The following is a 7,500-nucleotide window of genomic DNA, read 5'->3' as shown; positions in this document are numbered from 1 at the left end:
ACATAAGGGTGTCTCGGAACCCCGGACGCCGACCGAGACGAAACGCGTGGGGTCGGTGCGCCCGAGAGGGTAGGGTGCCCCGGGGCCGGCCGCTCGCCCGACCGGCTTCCGGGACTCCTTGACCGCTCGGGAGACCTATCCACGCGCCCGCCCGACCGGCGGCCGGGGGCCCTCGACCGCCACACGCGTACCGACGACCGGGGGGTTTCCGTTTTACGGCCGACGCCGAGATCCTTCGACGGTTCCAACAGGGGTTGTTACGCTTTTGTGTTCGCCCGTGTCTGAGCATATATGGTCGGGTCGAACCTTTGAGGCCGTAGCCTGGAGATCCAGGGCGGATCTTTTCTCACAACACGTGTGTCTTTGAGGCCGTAGCCTAGATCCAGAGACTTTAGGATCTTTTTAGCAGTTTTAAGGCCGTAGCCTTGATCCAGGGCGGATCTTTTGAGCAGTTTTAAGGCCGTAGCCTTGATCCAGGGCGGATCTTTTCACAGGTTTTAAGCCGAAGCGCCTTGATCCAGGGACTTTTGGATCTTTTTTTGCCGTTTTTAGGCCGTAGCCTTGATCCAGGGCGGATCGTTTTGCGGCCGTAGCCGAGTTCCATCACCCAAGGTAGCTTTAGTTTTTAGGCATTAGCCTTGATGATCCAGGGCGGATCGTTTTGCGGCCGTAGCCGAGTTCCATCACCCAAGGTAGCTTTAGTTTTTAGGCATTAGCCTTGATGATCCAGGGCGGATCGTTTTTTCCCATCTTTCGGGTATGAGCTCTTTAATTGTGAGCCTTCGGCCGACACTCGCCCGGGGCGCTGCCTCACATCAGACGCCCTTCGTCCGTTCCAACCGTTCCAGTTCTTTTAACGGTTTTTCGTTCATCGCACACCGACGCGCACAGACCTTTCTTGGGATCTGTCGCAGGGAGGGAGGACGCTGGAGGTCCACTTCGAGGCACCCATCCCTATATACCCGATGGCACCTGTTCAAACGACCGCCCCTTGAGAGAAGGGGCCCTTCCCGTGGCTCGTCCGGGAGGAGGCGCCCGCGTCGGAAGGCGCCGTAAGGTCGGAGACCCTGGAAGTGCACGAGTCACCCGCTTTTACCTCCAGGCCCTCTGTCGTACTTCTCGTGTCCGCTCACGAGACCTCTTTTCGGCTTTATGGAAGTGCACGAGTCACCCGCTTTTGCCTTTTCTGGAAGTGCACGAGTCACCCGCTTTTGCTTCCAGGCCCTCTGTCGTACTTCTCGTGTCCGCTCACGAGACCTCTCTTCGGCCTGGGGGTGCGCCACGTACACCCCCGCGTCCGCATTCGAGTCACCTCTTCGGGCTCATGAGGTAGGGTCGGTGACCCTGGAAGTCAGAGACTTCCAGGCCTTCTGTCGTACACCCTCGCGTCCGCTCACGAGACCTCTCTTCGGCCTGGGGGTGCGCCACGTACACCCTCCCGCGTCCGCTTTCGAGTCACCACTCTGGGCTACGGAGGTAGGGACGTGTGCCCTGGAGGAACCTGACTTCCAGGAGGGAGGGCCGCCCTGTCAGGCCCGCTTTCGAGTCACCCATCTGGGCTAAGGAGGTAGGGACGTGTGCCCTGGAGGAACCAGACTTCCAGGAGGGAGGGCCGCCCTGTCAGGCCCGCTTTCGAGTCACCCATCTGGGCTAAGGAGGTAGGGACGTGTGCCCTGGAGGAACCAGACTTCCAGGAGGGAGGGCCGCCCTGTCAGGCCCGATTTCGAGTCACCCATCTGGGCTAAGGAGGTAGGGACGTGTGCCCTGGAGGAACCAGACTTCCAGGAGGGAGGGCCGCCCTGTCAGGCCCGCTTTCGAGTCACCCATCTGGGCTAAGGAGGTAGGGACGTGTGCCCTGGAGGAACCAGACTTCCAGGAGGGAGGGCCGCCCTGTCAGGCCCGCTTTCGAGTCACCCATCTGGGCTAAGGAGGTAGGGACGTGTGCCCTGGAGGAACCAGACTTCCAGGAGGGAGGGCCGCCCTGTCAGGCCCGATTTCGAGTCACCCATCTGGGCTAAGGAGGTAGGGACGTGTGCCCTGGAGGAACCGGACTTCCAGGAGGGAGGGCCGCCCTGTCAGGCCCGATTTCGAGTCACCCATCTGGGCTAAGGAGGTAGGGACGTGTGCCCTGGAGGAACCGGACTTCCAGGAGGGAGGGCCGCCCTGTCAGGCCCGCCTCGGAGTCACCTCTCTGGGCTAAGGAGGTAGGGACGTGTGCCCTGGAGGAACCAGACTTCCAGGAGGGAGGGCCGCCCTGTCAGGCCCGCCTCGGAGTCACCCATCTGGGCTAAGGAGGTAGGGACGTGTGCCCTGGAGGAACCAGACTTCCAGGAGGGAGGGCCGCCCTGTCAGGCCCGCTTTCGAGTCACCCATCTGGGCTAAGGAGGTAGGGACGTGTGCCCTGGAGGAACCAGACTTCCAGGAGGGAGGGCCGCCCTGTCAGGCCCGATTTCGAGTCACCCATCTGGGCTAAGGAGGTAGGGACGTGTGCCCTGGAGGAACCAGACTTCCAGGAGGGAGGGCCGCCCTGTCAGGCCCGATTTCGAGTCACCCATCTGGGCTAAGGAGGTAGGGACGTGTGCCCTGGAGGAACCAGACTTCCAGGAGGGAGGGCCGCCCTGTCAGGCCCGCTTTCGAGTCACCCATCTGGGCTAAGGAGGTAGGGACGTGTGCCCTGGAGGAACCAGACTTCCAGGAGGGAGGGCCGCCCTGTCAGGCCCGCCTCGGAGTCACCTCTCTGGGCTAAGGAGGTAGGGACGCGTGCCCTGGAGGAACCAGACTTCCAGGAGGGAGGGCCGCCCTGTCAGGCCCGCCTCGGAGTCACCCATCTGGGCTAAGGAGGTAGGGACGTGTGCCCTGGAGGAACCAGACTTCCAGGAGGGAGGGCCGCCCTGTCAGGCCCGCTTTCGAGTCACCCATCTGGGCTAAGGAGGTAGGGACGTGTGCCCTGGAGGAACCAGACTTCCAGGAGGGAGGGCCGCCCTGTCAGGCCCGCCTCGGAGTCACCCATCTGGGCTACGGAGGCAGGGACGCGTGCCCTGGAGGAACCAGACTTCCAGGAGGGAGGGCCGCCCTGTCAGGCCCGCTTTCGAGTCACCCATCTGGGCTACGGAGGTAGGGACGTGTGCCCTGGAGGAACCAGACTTCCAGGAGGGAGGGCCGCCCTGTCAGGCCCGCTTTCGAGTCACCCATCTGGGCTACGGAGGTAGGGACGTGTGCCCTGGAGGAAACGGACTTCCAGGAGGGAGGGCCGCCCTGTCAGGCCCGCCTCGGAGTCACCTCTCTGGGCTAAGGAGGCAGGGACGTGTGCCCTGGAGGAACCAGACTTCCAGGAGGGAGGGCCGCCCTGTCAGGCCCGCTTTCGAGTCACCCGTCTGGGCTACGGAGGTAGGGACGTGTGCCCTGGAGGAACCGGACTTCCAGGAGGGAGGGCCGCCCTGTCAGGCCCGCCTCGGAGTCACCTCTCTGGGCTAAGGAGGCAGAGACGTGTGCCCTGGAGGAACCGGACTTCCAGGAGGGAGGGCCGCCCTGTCAGGCCCGCCTCGGAGTCACCTCTCTGGGCTAAGGAGGCAGGGACGTGTGCCCTGGAGGAACCGGACTTCCAGGAGGGAGGGCCGCCCTGTCAGGCCCGCCTCGGAGTCACCTCTCTGGGCTAAGGAGGCAGAGACGTGTGCCCTGGAGGAACCGGACTTCCAGGAGGGAGGGCCGCCCTGTCAGGCCCGCCTCGGAGTCACCTCTCTGGGCTAAGGAGGCAGGGACGTGTGCCCTGGAGGAACCAGACTTCCAGGAGGGAGGGCCGCCCTGTCAGGCCCGCTTTCGAGTCACCCATCTGGGCTACGGAGGTAGGGACGTGTGCCCTGGAGGAACCGGACTTCCAGGAGGGAGGGCCGCCCTGTCAGGCCCGCCTCGGAGTCACCTCTCTGGGCTAAGGAGGCAGGGACGTGTGCCCTGGAGGAACCGGACTTCCAGGAGGGAGGGCCGCCCTGTCAGGCCCGCCTCGGAGTCACCCATCTGGGCTACGGAGGTAGGGACGCGTGCCCTGGAGGAACCATACTTCCAGGAGGGAGGGCCGCCCTGTCAGGCCCGCCTCGGAGGCCTCCCCTCGGGCAGGGGAGGCAGGGTCGGGGACCCTGGAGGAACCGGACTTCCAGGAGGGAGGGCCGCCCTGTCAGGCCCGCCTCGGAGGCCTCCCCTCGGGCAGGGGAGGCAGGGTCGGGGACCCTGGAGGTGCCGGACCTCCAGGGGGACGGAGGCCGAACCCGTGGCCGGGGAGGGTGAGCCTTGCCGGGCTAGGCTCGCGCGGGTTCGAAGGCCTGGTTCGAGAGGACCCCTTCCCCTATATACCCGATGGCACCTGTTCACACTACTGCCCTTTCGAGAGGGGACCCCGACCGGTCCGCGGCCGGGACGGCGCACCTCGGTCGGCCTCGGCGAGTGGGTCGGGGTGCCTGGAGGTGCGCGAGCGGCCCGCCTGGAAGTGCGCGAGCCACCCGACTCTGGCGGCCGGCGCCCCCGGGCCCGTGCCCGCGGCCGACTCGTCTGACCCGGCATCGTCAAGGTCACCAATACCACGGAGCGTCTACGACGCCCCGTTTCCGAGATATCGGCCAATGAACTGCCGGGCGCCGTATCTCGGCCGGGGAAGGTCCTACGGACTCGGGGCCGGGCTCGTCGGAAAGGTCTCGCCCGGGGCTTTCCGACGAGACCGGCCGCGGGTCCGTGCGACCCCGGGGGCCCGAGATACTTCCGGTCGAAAATTCGAATTTCGTTACCGCGCTGCTCCGGCGCCCCGGGTCCGGGGCCTTCGCCCTTCGGGTGGGTGGCTCCTCCGCGGGGGGCCTTTCGAACGAGCCCACCCGCGCGTCGCTAGCCCTTTCCGGGGCCGAGATACGGCCTACCCCCGCGGGATTTTCCCACGGCCGTTTCTCGGGCGCCTCGGGTCCGGGGCCTTCGCCCTTCGGGTCGGTCGCTATGCCGGAGGGGAGCTTTCGAACGAGCCCTCCCTCGAGTCTCTGGCCCTTTCCCGGGCCGAGATACGGGCGGGTGGTCGCGGAATTTTCGCTCGTCCGGGGCTCCGGCGCCCCTAGCGTCCGCCTCGGAGGTCGCCCGGACGCGCGGCCGGTCTCGTTCGAAAGGTCCGTCCCGGGGCTTTCCGACGAGCCCGGCCTCGGGTCCGTGCGACCCCGCCCGCCGGAGATACGTCCGGTCGAAGCTCGCGGAAATTCCCGCGGCCGTATCTCGGGCGCCTCGGGTCCGGGGCCTTCGCCCTTTGGGTCGGTCGCTCCGCCGGAGGGGGCCTTTCGAACGAGCCTACCCGCGAGCCTCTAGCCCCTTCCCCGGCCGAGATACGGCGGTCTATGCCCGGATTTTCCCACGGCCGTTTCTCGGGCGCCTCGGGTCCGGGGCCTTCGCCCTTCGGGTCGGTCGCTATGCCGGAGGGGAGCTTTCGAACGAGCCTACCCGCGAGCCTCTAGCCCTTTCCCCGGCCGAGATACGGCTGGTCCCTCCCCGGATTTTCCCACGGCCGCAGCACGGGCGCCTTTGCTCGGATCGACTCGCCCTTTGGGTCGGTTGCTCTACCGGAGCGGCCCTATCCAACGAGCCAACCCTCGTCTCTCTAACCCTTTCCCCGGCCGAGATACGGCGGTCCCTCCCCGGATTTTCCCACGGCCGCAGCACGGGCGCCTTTGCTCGGATCGACTCGCCCTTTGGGTCGGTTGCTCTACCGGAGCGGCCCTATCCAACGAGCCAACCCTCGTCTCTCTAACCCTAAGCCCGGCCGAGATACGGCGGTCCCTCCCCGGATTTTCCCACGGCCGCAGCACGGGCGCCTTTGCTCGGATCGACTCGCCCTTTGGGTCGGTTGCTCTACCGGAGCGGCCCTATCCAACGAGCCAACCCTCGTCTCTCTAACCCTAAGCCCGGCCGAGATACGGCGGTCCCTCCCCGGATTTTCCCACGGCCGCAGCACGGGCGCCTTTGCTCGGATCGACTCGCCCTTTGGGTCGGTTGCTCTACCGGAGCGGCCCTATCCAACGAGCCAACCCTCGTCTCTCTAACCCTAAGCCCGGCCGAGATACGGCGGTCCCTCCCCGGATTTTCCCACGGCCGCAGCACGGGCGCCTTTGCTCGGATCGACTCGCCCTTTGGGTCGGTTGCCCTACCGGAGCGGCCCTATCCAACGAGCCAACCCTCGTCTCTCTAACCCTAAGCCCGGCCGAGATACGGCGGTCCCTCCGCGGATTTTCCCACGGCCGCAGCACGGGCGCCTTTGCTCGGATCGACTCGCCCTTTGGGTCGGTTGCTCTACCGGAGCGGCCCTATCCAACGAGCCAACCCGCTTCTCTCTAACCCTAAGCCCGGCCGAGATACGGCGGTCCCTCCGCGGATTTTCCCACGGCCGCAGCTCGGGCGCCTTTGCTCGGATCGACTCGCCCTTCGGGTCGGTTGCTCTACCGGAGCGGCCCTATCCAACGAGCCAACCCGCTTCTCTCTAACCCTAAGCCCGGCCGAGATACGGCGGTCCCTCCCCGGATTTTCCAACGGCCGCAGCTCGGGCGCCTTTGCTCGGATCGACTCGCCCTTTGGGTCTGTTGCTCCACCCGAGCGGACCTTTCCAACGAGCCAACCCTCGTCTCTCTAACCCTAAGCCCGGCCGAGATACGGGGTACCACCGCCTGACCTTTAAACGGCCGTAACTCGGGCGCCTTTGCTCGGATCGACTCGCCCTTTGGGTCGGTTGCTCCACCCGAGGGGACCTTTCGAACGAGCCTACCCGCTTCTCCCTAACCCCAAGCCCGGCCGAGATACGGCGGTCCCTCCGCGGATTTTCCCACGGCCGCAGCTCGGACGCCTTTGCTCGGATCGACTCGCCCTTTGGGTCGGTTGCTCTACCGGAGCGGCCCTTTCCAACGAGCCAACCCTCGTCTCTCTAACCCTAAGCCCGGCCGAGATACGGGGCACCACCGCCTGACCTTTAAACGCCCGTAGCTCCGGCGCACAAAGTCCCAGGACTTCGCCCTTTGGGTCGGTTGCTCCACCGGAGGGGACCTTTCCAACGAGCCAACCCGCGTCTCTCTAACCCCAAGCCCGGCCGAGATACGGGGCACCACCGCCTGACCTTTAAACGCCCGTAGCTCGGGCGCCTTGGGTCGGATCGACTCGTCCCTTGGGTCGGTTGCTCTACCGGAGCGGACCTATCCAACGAGCCAACCCGCGCCTCTCTAACCCTAAGCCCGGCCGAGATACGGGGTACCACCCCTTGATATTCCCACGGCCGTAGCTCCGGAGCCCTTCGCCGCAGCCCTTCGGGACACCCACCCTCGGACGACCCGCGGAGGGACCTTTCCAACGAGCCAACCCTCGCCTCTCTAACCCTTTCCCCGGCCGAGATACGGGGTACCACCCCTTGATATTCCCACGGCCGTAGCTCCGGAGCCCTTCGCCGCAGCCCTTCGGGACACCCACCCTCGGACGCCCCGCGAATGGACCTTTCCAACG

This window comes from Paramisgurnus dabryanus, unplaced genomic scaffold (assembly GCF_030506205.2).
Source record: "Paramisgurnus dabryanus unplaced genomic scaffold, PD_genome_1.1 h2tg000180l_1_63998__unordered_in_group9, whole genome shotgun sequence".
Taxonomy (NCBI): Eukaryota; Metazoa; Chordata; class Actinopteri; order Cypriniformes; family Cobitidae; genus Paramisgurnus; species Paramisgurnus dabryanus.
Note: the sequence above shows the minus strand (reverse complement) of the source record.